This window comes from Phyllobates terribilis, unplaced genomic scaffold (assembly GCF_046119375.1).
Source record: "Phyllobates terribilis strain yellow unplaced genomic scaffold, ASM4611937v1 Scaffold_70__1_contigs__length_7381418, whole genome shotgun sequence".
Lineage (NCBI taxonomy): Eukaryota > Metazoa > Chordata > Amphibia > Anura > Dendrobatidae > Phyllobates > Phyllobates terribilis.
The window spans coordinates 3164250-3186887 of NW_027362830.1; the positions used below are offsets into that span (position 1 = coordinate 3164250).

The 22638-nt window shown below is 46.8% G+C and overlaps 1 pseudogene; it reads right to left on the reverse strand.

Annotated features, from left to right (window-relative positions):
* Positions 1-21613: 21613 nt before the first annotated feature.
* On the reverse strand, positions 21614-21719 carry LOC141194411 (U2 spliceosomal RNA; annotated as a pseudogene).
* Between the last annotated feature and the right edge of the window lie 919 nt (positions 21720-22638).

Genomic DNA, 22638 nt, shown 5'->3' on the forward strand with positions numbered 1-22638 from the left:
AAGATCCATCTTGGCAAAAGTATGGTGGTAATTTCTGCCTTTCTGGACATTGGGGCGGGGTTTATTTTGATCGACGCTAGGTTCGATCAGGACCTCAAACCTCATAAATTTTCTGGCTCAACACCCATAATCGCCATTGACTCTGCACCCTTGAGCTAGGGGTATTTTACTCTTGTCGCTCGTGTGCTACATCTGCAGGTAGGGGCCTTGCACTCAAAATTTATTGACTGTTCTGTGCTAGAGGGCTTGCCCTCTCCTGTGGTCCTTAGACTACCTTGGTTTACGCTGCACAATCCTGTGGTAGGTTGTGTGCCCACTTTATCTTTTAAGCGTTTCCGCAGCGGCAATTCCATTGCAGAAACGCTTAAACGCTTGGTAGAAGGTCTGCAATGTTCCCCAATGATAATCCGCATGTGCTGTGCACATGCTGCGGAAATTTCCGCTGCACATTATCAGTGCGTAAAAATCCGCAGCACTACCAATTATTTTGCGTAATCGCGACGTTTTACCTCCATTGACTTGCATTGAATCGCTTAATATCCGCATGACTACATGTGTACATGCGGATATTAAGCGATTCAACGTGCGGATGGTACCCGGGTCTGGAGAAGAGGAGACTCTCCTCCAGACCCGGGTACCATGGTACCTGTAAAAAAAAAAAAAAGAAAAGAAAAAAAGACATTATACTTACCTTGTGATGGCCCCCAGTCTTTTCTCCGCTGCGTCCAGTCTCTTGTACGGCTCGTCAGCGGTCGCGTGATCTGTCACATGACTAAATGACGTCATGGAAGGTCCTTTCACACCACCGTGAGTCATACAAGAGACCAGGGGCCATCAGAAGGTAAGTAAAATGTTTTTGTTTTTTGTTTTTTTTTACCATTTTTAATCTTTTTTCTTCAACTATTAACTTGGTCACACTATATAAATCCATGCCGGTTGCACGTATTTATATAGTGTGACCAAGTTGTCAAGCACTTTCCAAGTGATGCTAAAATTGCTTAGAAAGCGCTTGACAACCCGCATGCGGAAATGCATGTGAAAAAACGCTTCACTTACTCTTGTCCCTGGCAGGAAAAACACATGTAAAATCCGCATGCATTTTTTTCTGCCAGGGAGATGCAGAAACGCTCAGGAAAAATTCGGAGCATTTCTGCATCGTGGGCACATAGCCGTAGACTGGCAGACTCGGGAGGTGGTAAAATGGAGCGAGTATTGCCAAGAACACTGCTTGGTCACTCGGATAGCCATGGTGGGTCTGATTTCAGGAATGTGTTTTCTGAACAGGGGTGTCAAGAACTTCCTCCCCATCATCCTTATGATTGCGTCGGTAATATTATTCCTGGGGCCAAGCTGCCAAAAAAGCAGGTTATATAATATCTCTGGTTCAGATAGGCAGGCCATGAAAAACTAGATCACTGAAAGTCTACCAAAGGGCCATATAAGACTTTCTTCATCTCCCGTTGCAGTGGGGTTTTTCTTTGTCAAAAAAAAAAAAAAGACTAGGGGTTGCGCCCCTGCCTTGATTTTTGTGAGTTTAATCAGATCACGGTCTGGGATGCATATCCTCTCCCTCTCATCCCAGACCTCTTTAGAAAACCATTTGGCTCCTACAATTTGATTAAACTAGACCTCAGGGGGGCTTATAATCTCATTCACATTGAGGAGATGAGTGGAAGACGGCCTTCAATACTCTTGAGGGGCACTATGAAAACCTTGTGATCGCATTTGGGTTGACTAATGCTCCCATTTTTACTCATCTGGCAGGTAGATCACAACAAACCCATCTTGATGACATAATGGTAGACTCCATACTAAATAAGGAGGGAGTCACTGACTGTGGTGGCCCCTCCCTGGGCCATGGCGATTGGTGACCCCCCCTTCGCTGCCCCTTACTGACCAGTGATCCTGAAGCCCCCCGAAGGATCCAATGAAGCGAAAGGGACAGCTGCTACAAGCCGTCCCATGGATACATAAACACCGGGACATCCCACGTTACTTCCTTTCTTTGCTGGTCTCGGAGTCGAACGTCCCACCCACCCTCCCTGATGTGAAGACTGCAAGAAGGACAATCATAGATTTTTCAAGTCACAGTGGCCTGAAATAGAAAGGACATGTTGGAAAGTTACTCTTGTTGGCCAACTTGCCGGTGTGGAGACACAGGGCATGCTGCAACAAGAGGAATTATTTTTGGAAATAAAATGCCTTTCTAGTGGAATGAGTTAAAGAGTTAATAAAGCTGTGACCGATCCTCACCCATCCAGTTGTAAGAGTTACATTATTGTATTGTTAAGGAAGGGGTGGCGGTAGGGGGGCTGAGCGTCGGGGTTTGGTTGGGGGTCCCCACAGTCTGGTAGACTCCATACTAAAGAAGGAGGGAGTCACTGACTGTGGTGGCCCCTCCCTGGGCTGTGGCGATTGGTGACCCCCCCCTACGCTGCCCCTTACTGACCAGTGATCCTGAAGCCCCCGGAAGGATCCAATGAAGCGAAAGGGACGGCTGCTACAAGCCGTCCCATGGATACATAAACACCGGGACATCCCACGTTACTTCCTTTCTTTGCTGGTCTCGGAGTCGAACGTCCCACCCACCCTCCCTGATGTGAAGACTGCAAGAAGGACAATCATAGATTTTTCAAGTCACAGCGGCCTGAAATAGAAAGGACATGTTGGAAAGTTACTCTTGTTGGCCAACTTGCCGGTGTGGAGACACAGGGCATGCTGCAACAAGCGGAATTATTTTTGGAAATAAAATGCCTTTCTAATGGAATGAGTTAAAGAGTTAATAAAGCTGTGACCGATCCTCACCCATCCAGTTGTAAGAGTTACATTATTGTATTGTTAAGGAAGGGGTGGCGGTAGGGGGGCTGAGCGTCGGGGTTTCGTTGGGGGTCCCCACAGTCTAATTTATTCACCTCGTATCACATCAGGTACATGTCAGGCAGGTCTTACAGATACTCAAAGATAATACATTTCTCTGGTTTGACAAATAATTTATGTTCTCCATTCAGGAGGTCCCTTTTTTGGGTTATTTCTTATCATTCACTGTTTTTTGCATGGATCTGGCAAAAGTCCGGACGGTACTGGATTGGTATTATATTCAGGACTTAAAGGCGTTACAAAGTTTTTTGGGTTTCGCCAGCTGCTACTGTAAGTTCATCAAAAACTTTTTGGTAGTGGCCAAACCTCTGAAGGACGATTTTGCCAAATAATAAAATCTTAATTTTTTTTTTTCTATTTTTCTTTCCATTCTTGTAGCTAAACACAATCCAGCTAAGTTTTAAAATTGAAATGAAGCCCCTGTACCCCCCTCTCTAGGTGCTTCTGTACCAACTCCTCCCTGGTCCAGGATGGTCTCTGTATCACGGCCTCCATCAATAACCTATTGACACATGATTGTGGCAGCACTCACGTGCTGGTATATCACGCTGCCAATAGAAATGGGAAGCAACACAGAAATCACAAAATAAAGGCAGTGTTTGTGGTAATGCAAGAATCCAACAAGCAGAGTAGTCCACACGTCGTACAACAGCCCAACATGGATGATGAAAAGCAGTGACCAGCCCAGGGGATGGGGATGACTCGGTACCCAGGCCTTTGCCTGGCCTTGGGGATGTCGCGGTGGTCGGCTCCCGGGCCCATACCCTGGGGTCACTCTTTAAAAGGGTGGTTGTTTGTTAATTTTATGAAAGTTTGTGATGCCACCTGTGGTTTCTGATGATAATCACCAGCGCTGCGGCAGTCCACTGAGGCCGGTGATAAGGCAGCTCGATGGTATAGCTCCCCACAGGTGGAGCTAGGCCTCAGGGCAGCGTATGCAAGGGGAATGCAGGACAGGCGAGACCCAGCCGGGTCAGAGCAAGAACGGGGATGGACACGGTAGTCACTTCAGTACCTTTTACTGATGGAAAGTCAGGCACATCCCGGAGCACTGTAGGGTGAAGGGTGCATATCAGGATCCTCCCCAATGAGCGGGTGTAGGGCCTCCTGTCTCTTGCCTCTGCGTAGTAAGTTTCTGACCTGCCTGGAGCTAGGCCTAACTTTGTCTCTGTCCTGCGCTGGCTGACCTTGTGGTAGGGCCTTTTCTTGGAGTACACTCTCCTCAGCTTGCGGGGCCTATGTGTCTCCCGGCTCTGTTACGTATCAGCACTCTAGCGATCCTCGGACCTATAGTTCTCCAGGGATTCCGGTTATGCCTTACTGGGTCGTAGAGATCCCGGTAAGCTTCGGACCCGGTGTCCGGTAAATGATTCAGGGTGAGCTAATTAAGCTCCTCTGCCCCCTATGTACTCACTCTCCACTCGCCTTCGGCCCCTCTCGGGGCCCTCACTAGGCTACATACACTGCAGCCGGGACACTGCTCTTCTTCGCCGCTCTCAGAGCGTCGGCACACTCCTAGCTCTCTATCCTGAGCTCTGTGAGTTCCAGTCTGGAATCACTCTACAGACTGTTCTGAACTCTTTCTGCAGGAACTGCTAGGCTCTGGCTCGACTGCACTGAGTCCTTCTGTGTCTGAGCAGGAAACTGCTGAATCACTTTCTGGGCTGCCTGGCTCCACCTTCCCTTTATATATCCCTAACGGTCTCCCTCTGGTGGTCTGAGATGGAAGGTGGAGGTGTGTGAATGGTTATGAGGGCCTCTTGTGGAGGAATCCATCAATGCACACTTCTAGGATCTGTGATACCAAGCGCAGCTGGGTGTCACAGCAGCGAACGTCGCATCTTCAGGCATCTGTGTAAGAACATCACATTTTTGTTTTCCTCCCTGAATAAGCACCAAATGGAATAGCTGAATGCCAGGATACAGAGACTGGCGGGGGGCAGGGAGGCGCTGTCCGCTGGATTTTGTGCTGGTTTCACAAGCGGTCACCATGCAGTTTTCTCTGAATTTGCTGTGGAGACTTTTCACAACACATCTAATAATTGTGAACCTTCCACCTCACATGTTTATTATCTTATCAGCTGGGCAGGATGAAAGCCGGACAAGAATGATCCTTATTACATATAATGGCTGCACTGAGCGATGGTGAAAAGCCGCAGAGGACTGAGAGCAGAAGGGCAGAGGGGTTTCCTCTTCCTCATAGGAGAAAGTCTACAGGGACCAGTACAGAAGCCGGTGAGAAGGGGAGACCAGGGCTGAGCCACTTACACAGACAGAAAGCTGAGGAGAGGAGGACATGTTATTACTCCAGGATCCGCTCCATTCCTTCCCTATGTGGCATTCAAACCCTGAGCTCGGCTTTTCTGGAGCCCCATAGAGAATGAATGGAGCTGCAGTTGAATCCTGACTTTCCACTCCTTCCCGATCAGACGATGGTTCGCAGCGATCAGACCCCCACGATCAGTAAGTGATCACCGAGCCTGTGGATAAGTGATAACTTGTGTAACATACCTGGCAGCGTCCTTGCATAGTGGTCCATCTCCCACTGTGCAAGAGTGCGCACTTGATCTCCAGTCCAGTTTGCTAGCATGGCTTCCCTCCATGCTGTCTGTTTGTGTCTGTGTCTGCTGCTTAAGGGCGGCGCCCGATCACTTCCTGCTTTTTGTACCTGCTGCAGGCACACCCCTTGTGCGTCCTCACCCTATTGCTGTCTGTCACCTGGTATTTAAACCAGCTGCTCCAATTAACCCATGCCTGAGCATCTTGCCCTGTCAGTTGGCTTTTTGTCTCTGACATGCCAGGTCCTGTGTATGTTACCTGTCTTGCAGTATCTGTTTCCGTGTCTGTACTGTGTCCTACCTGTGTACTCTAATCTGCAGTCTGTACACGCTCTCTAGCCTGTTGTCTTCTGCCTATCCTGGAGGCTGTATTTCCAGGCTTGTGTGAACTCGCTCCTAGCCTGTTCGTTCATACCTAGACCCGCTCCTGTATCTTGCTGCTGTTCTTGTCTGTATACTCTCCTAACCCCTTTCCTATTTTTTCTCTATGTCCGTACCTTCCCTTTTTCTGCAGAGTCTGAACTCGTACCTAACTCCTGCTCGTTGTCACTGTACTTCCGTTTGTGAGTTTGTGGTCCACTCGCTACTTCTCTGCAAGTACCCTGTGGGTATCTGGTTCTGCCTTTCCCTTCTAGTCTGTTCCGTGTGAACAGAGCCCTGTCCCCTCCGCGTCTGCGGTTTCGCTTTGCTCAGCTCTGTCCACCGCGTCTGCGGTTTTCGCTTTGCTCAGCTCTGTTCACCGCGTCTGCGGTTTTCGCTTTGCTCAGCTCTGTCCACCGCGTCTGCGGTTTTCGCTTTGCTCAGCTCTGTCCACCGCGTCTGCGGTTTTCGCTTTGCTCAGCTCTGTCCACCGCGTCTGCGGTTTTCGCTTTGCTCAGCTCTGTCCACCGCGTCTGCGGTTTTCGCTTTGCTCAGCTCTGTCCACCGCGTCTGCGGTTTTCGCTTTGCTCAGCTCTGTCCACCGCGTCTGCGGTTTTCGCTTTGCTCAGCTCTGTCCACCGCGTCTGCGGTTTTCGCTTTGCTCAGCCCTCTCCACCGCGTCTGCGGTTTCGAATTTGTCTCCCAGTCTGTACTGGACCCTACCCAGCCTGCGCTCTAGTCTGCCTGTTCCTGTATTCCCCGGTATGGGTCAACAGCCGTGTCCGGAGTCTGACCTGGAGTAGACCCTGGTTCCTCTGCTCAGTTCCTCCCTGGTGCACTGGCGTCGTATGCCGTCGTGCTACCTTGGTCGGATCGGGCAGATACTTAGTTACGCCCCTCCAGGCACTCTCCGGTTCATGGCACAGTGGAATCACTACATAAACACGCACACGCCAGTCAGTCCGGGCGTGTGCATTACAGCATGCTCAGGCCATGGTTCCCGTTGAGCCCCACGGCCTTTGCTCTTTGAGACTTTTTTCAGTGAATACGTGCATTAAAAATAAATAAAAATTTTTTTTTTTTCTCTAGCTGAGTTCCAGGCGAATTACGCACCCGTCCAGATGGATTTATCAGCTCTCGTTCCTGCGGATCCGCCACGGTACTATGGGGATCCAAGACAGAGTCGTGCATTTGTGGAGCAATGCATGCTACACTTCAAGTTCTACCCTCTTTGTTTTCCCACCGATCGGGTTAAGGTGGGATTCATTATGTCTAACCTAGCGGGAGATGCCTTGGAATGGATCAACCCCCTATGGGAAACACAGGATCCTATCGTCCTGGACATAATGGCCTTCCTGGTGGCCTTTCTAATGGTCTTCGATGATCCTAACCCGGAGGCTCCTGCTGAAGCTTCACTTCCCAATATCCCGGAGCAGCCCCGATGGGTAATGTGTGTGGGTAGCGCAATAGTCCTCCAGCTCAATGAGACTACTGCCCACCCAGAATCCTCACAGGGTGACTACGCTCTCCAGAATACTTCTCCCAACCTCAAGAGGCAGTCCAGACGTGCTAGACGTAGAGGCAAGCCGTCACGTCAGGGTCTGTCCTCCCTGAGACCTCCTGACCCCAACCTTGAAGTCCCTACTGAAGCTTCATCTCCCTGTATCCCGGAGAAGCCCCAACGGGTAATGTGCGTGGGTAGTGCACCAGTTCTCCTGCCTGAAGAGACTACTGCCCATCCAGACTCCACACAGGAGAACTTCCTGCACCCGGCATCAGATACTTCACCCACTTTAACAAGTGTGCATGTCCTAGGATGCTCCGAAGCTGTGATTACCTCTGAGTCTGTGCACCTCTCCTACCTGGCGGAGGACCCCCTGTTGCCTCCGGAATCCTCCGGGATACCACTCGATGACAAATGGAGAGAGACTTCTCGGTACTCGATACTTTGTCCGCTCCGTCCTGTGAGCCAGACAATGGGTACCCCAAAATGGTAGTTACCCGCGAGTCTCTACATCCCTCCGACCAGGCGGAGGACCTCCAGTTGTCTCCAGAACCCTTCAGGGTGCTACCTGGTAGTGAAAGGACAGAGACTCTCCTATACTTTGTACCTGATACCTCGCTCGCTTCGTCCAGTGAGTCCGACCTAGTGTACTCGGAAGCAGAGGTTACCCATGAGTCTCTACACCCCTCTGACCAGGCGGAGGACCTCCAGTTGTCTCCTGAACCCTTCGGGGTGCTACCTGATAGCGAATGGACAGAGACTCTCCTATACTTGGTACCTGATACCTCGGCTGCTTCATCCAGTGAGTCTGAACAAGTGTACTCCGAAGCAGAGGTTATCCCCGAGTTTCTACACCCCTCCGACCAGGCGGAGGACCTCCAGTTGTCTCCTGAACCCTTCGGGGTGCTACCTGATAGCGAATGGACAGAGACTCTCCTATACTCGGTACCTGATACCTCGTCCTCTTCTTCCAGTGAGTCCGACCTAGTGTACTCCGAAGCAGAGGTTACCCCCGAGTCTCTACACCCCTCCAACCAGGCGGAGGACCTCCAGTTGTCTCCTGAACCCTTCGGGGTGCTACCTGATAGCGAATGGACAGAGACTCTTCTATACTCGGTACCTGATACCTCGTCCGCTTCTTCCAGAGAGTCCGATCTAGTGTACTCCGAAGCAGAGGTTACCCCCGAGTCTCTGCACTCTTCTGACCTGGCGGAGGACCCCCAGTTGTTTCCTGAATCCTTCGGGGTACCACCTGATAACAAAGAGACAGCGACTTTTCTACACCTTGTACCTGATACCTCGCCCATTTCATTCTGTGAGCTTGACAAGATGTACCCCGAAGCAGAGGTTACCCCTGAGTCTCTGCACCCCTCCAACCCGTCGGAGGGCTTCCAGTTGTCTCCTGAACCCTCTGGGGTGCTACCTGATAATAAGTGGAGAGAGACTTCCTTGTGTGCTATTCCTGGTACTCCACCCGTTTCGTCTGTTGCTGAGGATGGCTGGATAGGAGGTAGCATCCTAGCTACCAAGAGGAGACCAGTTTTTCCGGTGGACAGTGGAAGTGATCTCCTTGATGTAAAGGATTGGCCCTCGAATTCCCTGCGGAACATTCTGGCAGGCCTGAAGAAGAGGGGACGTAAGGGGGGGGTACTGTAACATACCTGGCGGCGTCCTTGCATAGTGGTCCATCTCCCACTGTGCAAGAGCGCGCACTTGATCTCCAGTCCAGTTTGCTAGCCTGGCTTCCCTCCATGCTGTCTGTTTGTGTCTGTGTCTGCTGCTTAAGGGCGGCGCCCGATCACTTCCTGCTTTTTGTACCTGCTGCAGGCACACCCCTTGTGCGTCCTCAGCCTATTGCTGTCTGTCACCTGGTATTTAAACCAGCTGCTCCAATTAACCCATGCCTGAGCATCTTGCCCTGTCAGTTGGCTTTTTGTCTCTGACATGCCAGGTCCTGTGTATGTTACCTGTCTTGCAGTATCTGTTTCCGTGTCTGTACTGTGTCCTACCTGTGTACTCTAATCTGCAGTCTGTACACGCTCTCTAGCCTGTTGTCTTCTGCCTATCCTGGAGGCTGTATTTCCAGGCTTGTGTGAACTCGCTCCTAGCCTGTTCGTTCATACCTAGACCCGCTCCTGTATCTTGCTGCTGTGTCTGTTCTTCTCTGTATACTCTCCTAACCCCTTTCCTATTTTTTCTCTATGTCCATACCTTCCCTTTTTCTGCAGAGTCTGAACTCGTACCTAACTCCTGCTCGTTGTCACTGTACTTCCGTTTGTGAGTTTGTGGTCCACTCGCTACTTCTCTGCAAGTACCCTGTGGGTATCTGGTTCTGCCTTTCCCTTCTAGTCTGTTCCGTGTGAACAGAGCCCTGTCCCCTCCGCGTCTGCGGTTTCGCTTTGCTCAGCTCTGTCCACCGCGTCTGCGGTTTTCGCTTTGCTCAGCTCTGTCCACCGCGTCTGCGGTTTTCGCTTTGCTCAGCTCTGTCCACCGCGTCTGCGGTTTTCGCTTTGCTCAGCTCTGTCCACCGCGTCTGCGGTTTTCGCTTTGCTCAGCTCTGTCCACCGCGTCTGCGGTTTTCGCTTTGCTCAGCTCTGTCCACCGCGTCTGCGGTTTTCGCTTTGCTCAGCTCTGTCCACCGCGTCTGCGGTTTTCGCTTTGCTCAGCTCTGTCCACCGCGTCTGCGGTTTTCGCTTTGCTCAGCTCTGTCCACCGCGTCTGCGGTTTTCGCTTTGCTCAGCTCTGTCCACCGCGTCTGCGGTTTTCGCTTTGCTCAGCTCTGTCCACCGCGTCTGCGGTTTTCGCTTTGCTCAGCTCTGTCCACCGCGTCTGCGGTTTTCGCTTTGCTCAGCTCTGTCCACCGCGTCTGCGGTTTTCGCTTTGCTCAGCTCTGTCCACCGCGTCTGCGGTTTTCGCTTTGCTCAGCTCTGTCCACCGCGTCTGCGGTTTTCGCTTTGCTCAGCTCTGTCCACCGCGTCTGCGGTTTTCGCTTTGCTCAGCTCTGTCCACCGCGTCTGCGGTTTTCGCTTTGCTCAGCTCTGTCCACCGCGTCTGCGGTTTTCGCTTTGCTCAGCTCTGTCCACCGCGTCTGCGGTTTTCGCTTTGCTCAGCTCTGTCCACCGCATCTGCGGTTTTCGCTTTGCTCAGCTCTGTCCACCGCGTCTGCGGTTTTCGCTTTGCTCAGCTCTGTCCACCGCGTCTGCGGTTTTCGCTTTGCTCAGCTCTGTCCACCGCGTCTGCGGTTTTCGCTTTGCTCAGCTCTGTCCACCGCGTCTGCGGTTTTCACTTTGCTCAGCTCTGTCCACTGCGTCTGCGGTTTTCGCTTTGCTCAGCTCTGTCCACCGCGTCTGCGGTTTTCGCTTTGCTCAGCCCTCTCCACCGCGTCTGCGGTTTCGAATTTGTCTCCCAGTCTGTACTGGACCCTACCCAGCCTGCGCTCTAGTCTGCCTGTTCCTGTATTCCCCGGTGTGGGTCAACAGCCGTGTCTGGAGTCTGACCTGGAGTAGACCCTGGTTCCTCTGCTCGGTTCCTCCCTGGTGCACTGGCGTCGTATGCCGTCGTGCTACCTTGGTCGGATCGGGCAGATACTTAGTTACGCCCCTCCAGGCACTCTCCGGTTCATGGCACAGTGGAATCACTACATAAACACGCACACGCCAGTCAGTCCGGGCGTGTGCATTACAACTTGTTTTCTTCAGACATCCCCTTTAAGCAATGGAGCATGCCAGCAGAGAAGGTGGGAGAAGGTGCTGGTTACAGGGGAGACTTTACCTCTGGAGGCCGCATATAGGACATGTGAGGGGCGGACACTTCCCGTATTCATCATTACTGAGTCCCCGCTCTGTACGGCTCTTATCTGAGCTGCAGGAGACACAGCAGTTACTAATCAGCCGCTCTCCATTCACTTGCAGCCGTCCGAGCTCTGCTGTGCCTGATAGGGGTGAAGTTCGGGTCCTAGGAGGCATCGACTATGCAGCCTGCACAGCAGATCACAGCCCGGGCACCACATCTCCGGGTAAATCTCCACCTTTTGAGTTACTTCTTGTGCAGCAGCCCCATGCAAGTTGCTCTGCTCTCCTCGGCCAGCTCCTGCTGAAGACTGAGCTCCTCTGCCCAATCTAGGAGCTCAATAGCCCTGATCACGTCAGTGGTAGCCCAGCGCTGCTGGATCAGATTTACAAATGGCAAACTAATCAGCCCTAGGCATTTCTAATATGTGCAGAGCAGGCGACATAAGTCTCACCGGCATCCTCATAGACCTTTGCTCAGCCGGGGTCTAACAGGAGCAGTAAGATGGCCGTCATGGGGTCCATTGTTAGATCTCGGCTGCCATAGAAACTCATCGGCACCATGATCGCGCCTCCCTCTCCTGTCTAAAGTGCCTAAATGCTGTGGAAGCCCCCTACTGTGTCATACAGTGGATTAAACTGCCAGGGTCAGGGTTGGCTCCACTGTCGGTGGCTGAGGCAGGAGCAGGACTGTGTTATACAGCCACACTTCTGCTGCAGATCTTGTAAGAGCCCTGATAGGACCTGCCTGATGATAATGTGTCCTATAGAGCGGGTCCTGGTACCGGACTGCCCTGTACATATTCACCACTAGCTGGGAACCAGTTACTTACAAGGTCTAGTTTCGGATGTGTTTCCAGGATCTGTAGTTGTCAGCATTTTATCCTTAAGGCCGAGTTATAATATCACTGTAACACTCTCGCCCTGTACCTATATACCTGTATATAACAAAGTGTGTGTGTACACAGATATCTATCTCCTGAAAGGAATACTGCTAGATCTCCTGTACATAGAAATATGAGGTTCTTAGCGCACATTTTGAGCAAATTGTGCGAGCCCATCTGCCAACGTCAAGGCGACCTCTTCAGATGGGTCCCTACACTAACACTTCACTAACTTAGTAACTGGGACTAGTTTTTTTTATTATTATTACCATTTTTACTATTTATTATTATTGCATTAATCCAATTAATTGTAACTGTTATAAAACTAATTAAAAAAATTTAATTCGAATTTTTTTATTATTCTTGTGATTCTAATAATGGTATTACTAAAATCCCTATGCCTAAAGCTGTTGATCCAGAAGAAGGCAAAAACCCCAGAACACCTAACGCCAGTTTGTGTCATGGGAAAAATTCCTTCTTGACCCCGGGAAAAGGCGATCAGTCCTAGGACCCTGGATCAAACCTAATAATGTTATTACAAGTTATATATTACACTAATTATTGTACTACTGGAGTTATTTTAATTTGTTTTTATAAATCTAACTATTTGATATGGTTATTATTAACATTGTGCTATCTTATTACAGTATTATTCTTCTTTCCTATCACTACTAATACTGCCTATACCTACAGTGTTGATCCAGAAGAAGGCAAAAACCCCAGGACACCTTCAGCCAATTTGTGTCACAGGGAAAAAATTCCTTCTTGACCCCGAGAAAAGGCGATCAGTCCTAGAACCCTGGATCAAACCTAATTATGTTGCTAGTTATGTAATTACTATTACTGTACTAAATGTACTACTACAGCTGTTTTTAATATAGTTTTTTATATATTTTGTCTTATGTCCTGCTTTCTTATTAAAGTACTATTCTAACTTTTCTATAACTATTTAATATTACAGTATTGATTGAACTACATCTATAATTATTTTTATTTACTCTTTGTTCTTTCTATAGATATAACTAGTTTATATTATTATCCTGCTATCTTATTACAGTATTATTCTTCTTTCCTATTACTACTAATACTACCCTATACCTACAGTGTTGATCCAAAAGAAGGCAAAAACCTCAGGACACCTTCAGCCAATTTGTGTCACAGCGGAAAAATTCCTTCTTGACCCCGAGAAAAGGCGATCAGTCCTAGAACCCTGGATCACACTGTTATTCTACCTACTACTATTACTATTGTTATTTTATTACTTTCTTACTATTATCACTAGTATTATTACTCAAATGACACTAATAATGATATACTACCACTAGATTACTACTATCCTGCTATTATTACTTTGGTGGATTTCTACTTACCAGCCGGTATTGCCGTATGATGTTATCGGCAGAGAGGTCTCAGTAGGATGGTCCACATGGTGTTCCTCTTTCCTCTCAAATACCGGTTGATGTAATGGCGGATGTTGTTCTGCTTCTTCCTTTATGTTGTAGGATCGATTGTTGTGTCCTCTTCTGTCCTCTTCTGTCCTCTTCTGTCCTCTTCTCAGGAAACGCAACCAGATATTAGCAGCAATCTTCAACTGACAGAGCGCCATTACTGACCTCATCCCTCTAAGTAAAAGTGTTTTTCCTGTTTTACACAGAATGCAGACTACCGTGCAGCAACCTATACTCCCGAGGGGCCGCAGGAAACTGGAGTGAATAATGTCCTCCTCTTCCTTTTGATTACGCTTATGCCGTGTTCTCACTGGTGCTATTGGCTTCCATTGGAGATTTAAGCTTTTTGGTATTTTTGATGCTGTATAGTTAGTCACAAAGTTACCTGAGACGTAATAAATAGCATTAAAGCTGCAGTAATTTTTTTATGTATACTGCTCAAAAATATAAAGGGAACACTTAAACAACAGAATATAACTCCAAGTAAATCAAACTTCTGTGAAATCAAACTGTCCACTTAGGAAACAACACTGATTGACAATCAATTTCACATGCTGTTGTGCAAATGGAATAGACAATAGATGGAAATTATTGGCAATTATCAAGACATCCTCAATAAAGGAGTGGTTCTGCAGGTGGGGACCACAGACCACATCTCAGTACCAGTGCTTTCTGGCTGATGTTTTGGTCACTTTTGAATGTTGGTTGTGCTTTCACACTCGTGGTAGCATGAGACGGACTCTACAACCCACAGAAGTTGCTCAGGTAGTGCAGCTCATCCAGGATGGCTCATCAGTGAGAGCTGTTGCAACGAGGTTTGCTGTGTCTCAGCGTAGTGTCCAGAGGCTGGAGACACTACCAGGAGACAGGCCAGTACACCAGGAGACATGGAGGGGGCCTTAGGAGGGCAATAACCCAGCAGCAGGACCGCTACCTCTGCCTATGTGCAAGGAGGAACAGGAGGAGCACTGCCAGAGCCCTGCAAAATGACCTCCAGCAGGCCACAAATGATCCTCCTTAAGACTGTCAGAAGGAGCTCACTGATAGATTCTCAGTTAGCTAATTTTGCAGCCAGGAATAGACAGTGCAGCACAGATGCTTCAGAAGGCAACATTTTTAATGAAACTCAATTACAGAAATCAATTTTAGCCCCAAATACTTGCATTAAAGTAAAAAAAACAAATGGCCCCAAATCTGGACAACCGCTTTAACTCCTTACCAACATCTGCCGCACATGTCTGGTATAAGTCAGTAGCGGGTGTATGGAGCAGAGTCAGCTCGCCCCGTACATGGCAGATAATGGCTGTGACAAACAACCAGGACCTGCCTCTAAGAGCTGCGAGTGGAGCGAAGATCTGCCCACCACTGTTAACCTGTTCAGTGCTGCTGTCAATCACTAACAGCAGCATTAACAGCGCGCCGGCATTGGGACGCATCGTTCCATGCGCCCACCGGCGCTCCTGTGACGCGATCACAGGGCGCAGATGGACTGCTATGACATCCGGGGGTCTGCTGAAGCCTCCGTGCCTGTCATCATAAAGCTTCATTTGAGCTGTAAAGAAGACCGTGATTTTGCTATATGGAGCATTACTGTGGTATCGCTGTATATAGCACAAGCAATCAGATAATGTATACAAATACAGTGAAAATTTAAAAAAAAAAAAAAAAGCTTAAAATATTAAAACCCCACACGTTCAACTCACCTCCCACTAAAAATAAAGATAATAAAAATATACACATTTGTGGTTTGATCTCTTTCAGAGAAATACAATCTATCCAAATATAAAAAACAAACGAAAAAAATTCAAAAAGCCAAAATTACATTTTTTTCGTTCGCCACAATACTGCAGAAAACCCTGTAAGAAGCGATGACCATGTCATATGTGTCCCAAAATGTTATCAATAAAGTCCTCTTGCCCTTCAAAAATAAGCCCCCACACAGCTCCATCAACCCGAAAAACGAAAATGTTACGGGTCTCAGAAAAAATGGTGACACCATGAAAAAAAGTTTTTTTCTTTTGCCAAAACTCTTGGAGAAGTTTGGTCTTGCTGTAATCACACTGAGGAGTAGGATCCTATTACCAGGTCATTTTTACCACACTATGTGCGCCGTTAAAACCCTTCCCAGATAAACAGTGTCAGGCTTTTTTTTTCCTCGCACTTTTACTGCACTTGGAATGTTTTTCCCGTTTTCTAGTACTATGTGGTAAATGAATGGTGGGATTTATAAGTACCGCTCGTCCTGCAAAATAACAAGACCTCACACTATGTGGACAGACATGAAAAAGTTATAGCCCTTGGAAAAAGCCAAGGAAAAAACAGAAAAAAACCATCAATTGGTTCTGTTGGGAAGGGGTAAAGCTGAAGAAACGCATGTAAGAGCAGAATATGGAGGAAGGTGAGATATCACAGGCTGGTGGATACTACCTGCTCCATCGCTGGCAGAGTAACCCATCCCCATGGTGGCCGCTGAGATCTTCTCTTGTAGAAACGGATCCAAAATCTATAAAACATGGGGAACAGTCAGCAGAGGGTTTGGTGATTGGCTCATATTGGCGATATACCCAGGGGGCATTACTGGGCACAGGGAAGATTGGGAATGAATAGGATTGGCTGTTAGATATGTGATCTCTTCAATTAAAGGGGATGTCTAGTTGGAACAAGTTCTCACTGATCTCTGGATAGGTGATGACTCTTAGATCGGTGGGTTTGGCCGCTATGACCCAATCAGCAGAACAGCACTTATAGATAGAAGTGAGCGAAGTGCAAATGTTCAGCCGCCGGTCCGTTCATTCTCTATAGGGGGCGCTGTACTCAGCTTTCTCCTGCATAGAGAATGAATGGAGCGGTGGTCCGGGGAGGGTCTAGCAGGGATTAGTTGGGTTCCCAGCAGATCTAGAAGTTGTCACTTATCATGTGTTGGGGAATAATGACTTCTCCTCTGATAAATGTGCTGATTCCTGTCAGTTGTGGTCGCTGAGTGCGTGTGATGGGATGCGGCTCCGTCCGTTATATTATATCACGTCTTATACCTATAATCTCGCTGATCGCAGGTGTCTGTCTTCACACTCAGATGAGATGGAACAACCTGACCATATAGGACTTTTTTTTTTTTTTCTTCAAATTCAAACCGAGCAATCCTATTGGCTGAGTATGAATGCAGTTACCATGGTGACAGAAGTAGCTGCCGATTTAAAGGGACAAGATACTAATATTGTACTAAAGTGTATTTTATTATATACTTCACATAACTGACTGGGTACACCTTGGTGCTGGTGGGATGGCTTTTTTTTTTTTAATCAAAAACCATGTTTACTAAGTACTCTATATTATATATATTTCCTATTGCTTTTTACTTACTTATAGCAGGGTATATGTTCATATTGTTTCTATCCTAAGTTTGTCTATTTTCTAATAGATGGTGGCAAACTTCTTCCTGGCCTTTGAAGCACAGCTTTCAATTATTCCTATCGTAAACCAGGTAAAAAGCTTCGAGCCGAGCGCGATCAGACTCCTTCAGTCCCGCAGCAGGTAAATCTGTGACCATCGCCGGCACTCCTGCTGTTCCTAGTACCGATCCCTCTATGAGCGGCTGTGCAGTAATGAAGGCTGGATTCACCCCAAACTTGCTCGTCTTTTTTTTCGATTTCCAGTTCGGGTAATTAGTGATACACATGTGTATATCCAGCGGTCAACTCAAAACCTATGTATGGAAAATCAATTGTTTGCTGTATGCATCTCATTTGTAGGATGCACACTATTCATTTCAATATGGAGCGGAGTAGGAGGAGACTTTCATTACTGTTCCCTTTACTTCCTCCCTGCTGATAGGAAATGCCATGCTGTTTGCTTGTGTCCTGTGATTACAGCAGCCTGCAACAGTTTTCAGCGTGCACTCCCCGGCTCAGGCATCAAGCAGTAAATGATAACATTAAAACGCTGCTACCCCTTTGTTAGTCACTTTTTTATCTTCTTCCCCTTCTACGAATGCTATAGTCCGTTATTCTAGAACTGCTCTGAAAATGGTTCTCTCTGGAGTGTTGGGATTTGGGTTTAGGGTGGGTTATGGGAATTGAAGTTCAGATACTTTGTTCATATTTTTACTATGGAATTACTATGTCATGTATGTTATTTGAAAGATGGAATATTTGTAGTTGGAGTTTTTCAATAAAAATGATTTGATTAAAAAAAAAATGAAATTAAAATTCCTCTGTTCTTGAGAAAGCATAGGATTTTACTAAGAGGTAAATTGCACGTTCCTTGTTTTCCGGGCACTTTACATTTTTGCTAGTTTTGTACGATTACACAATCCCTTTTATAGGCCAGTGCCAGTTGTACATCTCTCCCTAAACTCTTGTTCACACTATATTTTAAGCCAGTTTTATTCTATGGTTTCTAGATGTTGTCCAGCTTTGATAAATAATTAGTATTTATACTTTTGCTTTTAGATAGACTTGAAGAATGCAGATCCGGAAAGGGTGGAGAAACAAATTGAGAAGATGTTTGACGTTCCCGCTAGTGACTGTATCCGGGTACGATGCGCTCCACATCAAAATCATTCCTGTAGGCAAATTTAACTCCGCTGTCTGCACCTTGTCTTTTTATTTTTTTCTACAAAATGTGGCTGGAAAAGGGGCAATGTAGCGAGGAATTTACATCAATTTTTGGTGTTGAAAAAAAAAAAAAAACTTTTGTGACGCATCATTTTTGCACAAAAATGTGCAGCTTCCTATTTTACAGCACTCTTGCAACTTTTAGAAATTGGGCTTGGTAAGCTACACAGGTCTAAGAACGACGGGTGACGTTAAAAGTGGATAAAGATACACGGTGGCTCAGTGGTTAGCATTGTTGTTTTGCAGCACTGGGATCCTGGGTTCAAATCCCACCAAGGACGACATCTGCAAGAAGTTTGTATGTTCTCCTTGTGTTTGCGTGGGTTTCCTCCGGGTTCTCCGGTTTTCTCCCACACTCCAAAGACATACTGCTAGGGAATGTAGATTGTGAGCCCCGATGGGGACAGTGATGATAATGTCTGTAAAGTGCTGTGAAATTAATGGCGCTATATAAGTGAGTAAAATAAATAAAGATAGATGGAAGTGCTACATAAACATTTATCAAACATCGTGCAACACTTTGATACATTTGGCACAAATAATGGTAACACAACCACAAGCAAAACTGACCTGAGAAAGTCCCTTTATGATACATTTTTCAGAAAGAATTTGAAAGATTTAAAGCGTTAGAAATGAAGAAGATTATCCAATATCCCAGAAAAAGGAAAAGTCTCCAGATGTCTTTATGCCGGATGCCGGTCTGTGTCCATACCTAAAGAAGAGCTGCCAAAAGAATGGGAAAGGAATCCTTTAGTAAACATAAATATCCATTGGGGTTTTAGGTGTTAAAAAAATGATCATATGAAAGATTTTGTGATCTGCGGTTACATGATTGTAATAACAACATTAAAGCCCCATTCAGATGTGCAGGTTTTATCCATGAGAAACTGAGCAGAACGATATATAGGTTTGTGGGAGAAGATTCAGTATAAATTGTAATTTATTCATTAGATTTGAGAGTCTTCGGTGGTTGATACCTTTAATGGCTAACGGAAAAGATGGTAACAAATTGCAAGCTTTCCAGACGACTCAGGCTCCTTCATCAGGCAGACCTGAGACCTGAGTAGTCTGGAAAGCCTGCAATTTGTTACCTTTTAATGGCTAACAGAAAAGATGGTATCAACCACTGAGGACTCTCAAATCTAAATACTCTTCTATCTACTGGCTAATACGCTACAAAGATAGATGTTTTTCCTGTATCAATTTATTCAGTGGAATCCTGCTGTTTGTACAGATGAGTCCAGTGGGCGGTCCTACTAGTGATTGACAGCTATCTTTGCCTGCATGGTCATACAGGGAACTGTCAATCACTTAGTAGGACCGCCCACTGGACTAGTGTACATACGGCAGGACTTTTCACTGCATAAAATGCCAGTTTTGCTGACTCTCTTCCCACAGATATGTCTATCAGTCTGATCAACTTCTCTGCTCTACAACACCCCCTACAGATCTTATACCATTTCAGCATGACAGGTTCCTTTAATCACCTGCAGATGACATAAGTAGCCATGTTCTGTGTGGCTTACGGAGGGGCTTGATTGCTTGTCAGCTTCAAACAGGTTTCATTTCTTCTGATTCGTTGGAGCCGAGTTCTAAACTGTATTAAGAAATTCATTTCTCTGTTTATTTCTATTAGATGTCGGGGAAGCTTGGAACAAATGTGGAAAGTGTTCTTCAAGAAGTTGTCAGGAGCCTTCCACCGTGAGTACGGACTAATGCGGCTCTATCCATCTTCTCTTTATTAAAGGGAACCTGTCACCTTGGAAAATGCTATGTACCTGCAGGTATAGGGTTAATCTGCAGATAAATATTGTTACAATGCTGCCTGGCCGCCTTATTGATAGTGTAGGTACCGGGAGAAAATTAACTTCTTTCCTCCCTGCAGCCGCCGGCCTTCACTCATCGTTGTTCACGGAGCGGCTACAGTCTTGGATCACAGCACCGCTCGCTATATCAGGGGCGACGGCTGTAAACCCGGCCTGGATTTTGATTGACAGCTTGCTCTGCACAGATGCGCTGCAGAACCACTTAGAATCTGAGTGAAGGAGTAGTATGTTCACAGATAGAGAACATGGCTCATCCACGTGCGGATCTGCTCCACGTCCGATTACATATTTGTGGGAGAAACCCTAGTGGCAGCCTCATATTTCTGACATGGATCCTCTAGCACTATTTGTGAAACTGCGGCTCCCAGCATAACTTGATGAGAGACCGTCAGTCTGCTGGGACCTGTAGTTTCACTACAGCAGGAGTGTCACAAGCTGCGGACCTCCGCTCACTCCAGCACTGGTCGGCATTTTCAGCACGTGAACGTACGCTATGCTTTCTGGAGACACAAGGGTGTAGATAATTTTATCAAACCCTTGACTGTAAGTTTGCTGAACCCTAAGTGGATTATACTGTTCCCACAGTTTCAGTTTTGGACCATTTAAGGGGAATTTAAAGGGTTCTGGCCACTGATTTTCCTTAAAGGGGATCAGTATCCCTGTATGTCTTTGTATATACTTGATAAAGACCTATAACAGGTCGAAACGTTATGTGATGGCGGAATAAACTTTGTCTTTTGGAATTCATCACTCTGGACTGAACGCGGTTTACTTACCTTTATCCCCCTTAACAGGATGTCTTATTCTTGTGTTTTAGTCCCAAGATTGAAAAGGGCAGCCCTCTTAAAGCCCTGCTGTTTGACTCCACGTTTGATCACTACAGAGGCGTCGTAGCAGCATCGCCCTGTGTGGAGGTGACGTGTGTAAAGGCAATAAATTGTGTCTGCCCACTCTGGCAAGTGCTATGAAGTCAATGAGGTTGGCATACTGACCCCAGAGGAAGTGGCAGCCGAAAAACTAAGTTTTTTTTTAATAATTTTATTAGCCTTTCCGTCTGTCTTCACCAATCAGCCCTCTGTATTGATGATCAAATCAAAGATGTAGACAGGGATTGTCTCACGCTGCATCTCCTTCCTGATTGTATCACTGAGAAGACAGAAGCTGCCCCATCCCATTCTCCAAGAAATGCAGAACCCAATGCATCTGCTGTCCGTGATCCGCTTATTGTCAGAGGACATCATTAGGGACTGCATTTTCTCATTGCTTAAGAAATTGTTGGGGGATCCTGCTAATTGCTGAATAATAAAACTGCAGCACCGCTCCATTTAAGGCTGTGTTTCCCAAACTCCAGTCCTCATGGCCCCCAACAGGTCAGGTTTTCAGGATTTCCTCAGTATTACACATGTGATGAAAGTATCATCAAGGAATCAGGAATTCTCTCACCTGTGCAATACTATGGAAATCCTGAAGACATGACCTGTGGGGGGCCGTGAGGACTGAAGTTTGGGAAACACTGATTTTAAAGGGACTGTCAGCACAGAATGACTGTTGAAACCAAGTACAAGCGCTCCGTGGATCACGGCGTGGGCCAATCCTTTATATACACCTTCCCACCTGCTTGTTTTACCTCTGTCTCCTTCCTTCTCTGGTTCTATGAAGCCAGAGCTGTCAATCAAAGAAGAGGAGGGTGTGGATAGAGGGAAAACAAGCAGCCGGGAAGATAGATAGATAGATAGATAGATAGATAGATAGATAGATAGATAGATAACATTGCAATTCAATATATTGGTAAAAGCTAAGCACATATACTAAATGAGAACAGATACTACACTTGATGTTAGCCAAAAGGCCGAGAAGCGATAACCTGAATTCGTTTTGGCCTATGACTGCACCCTGGCTTCAAGAAGGCACCCATTGTAGGAATAGGGACAAAGACTCCCCTTAGGAGGACATGTTGTTCATCAATAGTCACCTTAAAACCCACAACTTTACTGCTTGTTGCAGCTGCAGCCCACACATGCATTTTTAATCTGCATGAGTCTGCCTATTTTCAAACATTCTCCCCTCCCCCCAATGTCCCATGCACCTTCAGACAAGGGGATGGGGAGAGGATAACTAATTATTGAACAAACAAGCAGCAGTCCACCTTCTTCCTAGTCTGCAGGCTCCCTGCAGACTGTAGCTGACTGCAGCAGCACAGCCAGATAAAGGCCAGGAGCCCATTATGACCTGTGCAATGATGTTCCATTCTTCCATTCTTGCATTATTCCATTGTTCCATTGTCCCATTCTCTTGCATTATTCCATTGTTCCATTCACTCATTACATCTATTGCAAGCAATCTATCTGCCTGGGTGAAAACCAATAGGATGCTCTGATTGACAGACATAGGTAGCACTTTAAAACAACATCTCAGACCAAACTTTTTTTTATCTTTTTTTTATCCATAGATAGAAAATTAAAGAAATCAGTGCTCCACCAGAGGGAGCCAGCATTTCACTAAAGAAATCGCAACTGTTAGAACCTTGCTCTTAGGTTTTTTCCTTTGCTGGTCACATGACCTTGTTGGCCTATTTAATCCTGCTCCGCCCTTCTGGCTTTGCTGGACTTCATTGTATAACTACTTTCTAGCTAGCCTGTGCTCTGTATCTAACTCTGTTAGTTTGCTTGGTCTACGGACCTCAGTGTTCTATATATTTTGTTTGTTTGTCTGTCTGCTACTATTTCTGTTAGGAGGTGTCGCATTTTCCTCCCAGTCCTTAGTACTTGTAGGGATTCCTT